Consider the following 1664-nt stretch of genomic DNA (forward strand, 5'->3'; position numbering starts at 1 on the left):
GAACTTTTTATGAGACAAAGCACTCTTTGGAACAGAATGGAGATAATAGTGGAGAACAAAAAATTATTTTTAAAAAAGAAAAATTATTTAAATAATTTAAGATATTATGTCAACACAAATTGTTTCAAAGACTCTCTAAGTTCCCAAAATTCTCTAAGAGGTCAACATTCAATAAACAAATTAGTAATTGTAAGGGGCAATTACAATTAGTAAATGTAAGGTGGTGCTAAGGTCAGTAAGTCCTAAGTTCAAATCCATCCTCAGACCTTAGTTGTGAGACCCTAGGTAAATCACTCAATCTTTCTCAGTTTTCTTATCTGTAAAATGAGAATAACAATAGGACTTACTTCCAAGGATTATTGTGAGGATTAACTGAGATAATAAATGTAAAGTGTCTGCTATGTAATAAATATTACATAAATATTACATAAATATTACACATTATTATTAATAACCTCCTTTACTTCTTAATTATCATTCTGTTTTATTGCTTAGGAAGCCTATGGCATCCACTTAAGAAACATTACCTAATCTTCCAGTTCACACAGACAGAAGGCAATTCTATTGAGACTGGTAATTCATTGGAATTAATTTGAGAAGGAAAAGTCTATCTTATTACCTTGTATAGGGTAGAGCTTAACTTTAAGTTATGATAAAAATAAACCCCAAAACTATTCTATATACTTTTTTTAGTATTCTATATACTTTCTTTCTTTTTCTGGAAAACATTTTTATTGTGGGGGAAGAAGCAGGGCAGCTGGACAGTTTAGATTATTCCAATCTTGTTGGCAACATCTAAAGCATCGTAGTCTGGAGTGAGCCGGACATAGGCCTTCTTCTCTTCATCAGGCCAGATCAGTGTATTGACCTTGGCCACATCAATGTCATACAGCTTCTTTACAGCCTGCTTGATTTGGTGTTTGCTGGCCTTGACGTCCACAATGAAGACCAGGGTGTTGTTATCCTCAATCTTTTTCATAGCAGATTCGGTGGTCAGGGGGAACTTAATGATGGCATAGTGATCAAGCTTGTTTCTCCGAGCTGCACTTTTCCGAGGGTATTTTGGCTGCCTTCAGAGCCTTAGTGTCTTGGGTCTCCGGAAGTTGGGTGAGGTTCGGATCTTCTTCTTTTTGTGGCTGTGGATGCCCTTCAACACCACCTTCTTGACCTTCAAGGCCTTGGCCTTAGCTTCTGTCTTGGGGGGGACGATGGCTTCCTTCTTGGCCTTCAGTGCCATCTTGGGGGAAAACGTATTCTATATACTTTCAAAGAAATTCAATTCTTATCTTCAAATTTTAGGAATAATTTTAAGAATAGATTAAATTAAATTTTTACTTTTGGGAGATAACTTTTTCATAATTCTACTTTTCTTTCTTTTCCTAAAAGAACTAACATTTGGACTGATTTGCAAGATCTCCTATCTCTAAGGGGAGTTTCTAGCAATAATATGAAATTTTCTACTTTCAGGAGTGAATAACTACATATAGAAGAAATCAAGCTTTAAAAAGGCTCCAGTATTTTTAAAAAATTTTTCCTCTGATCAATTAGAAAGGATTTTGTTATTCTCTCTTAAGAAAGGAAAGACAGATTGCCTCTGACATAGATTTGAGTGGGGCAAAGATAAGAAAAACATGTGTTGGCTCAACAAAGCACAGGGGTAATAG

The 1664-nt window shown here is 35.1% G+C and overlaps 1 pseudogene; it reads right to left on the reverse strand.

Annotated features, from left to right (window-relative positions):
- Positions 1-766: 766 nt before the first annotated feature.
- On the reverse strand, positions 767-1249 carry LOC141490029 (large ribosomal subunit protein uL23-like; annotated as a pseudogene).
- Between the last annotated feature and the right edge of the window lie 415 nt (positions 1250-1664).

Source organism: Macrotis lagotis, chromosome 5, assembly GCF_037893015.1.
Source record: "Macrotis lagotis isolate mMagLag1 chromosome 5, bilby.v1.9.chrom.fasta, whole genome shotgun sequence".
NCBI classification, from domain to species: domain Eukaryota; kingdom Metazoa; phylum Chordata; class Mammalia; order Peramelemorphia; family Peramelidae; genus Macrotis; species Macrotis lagotis.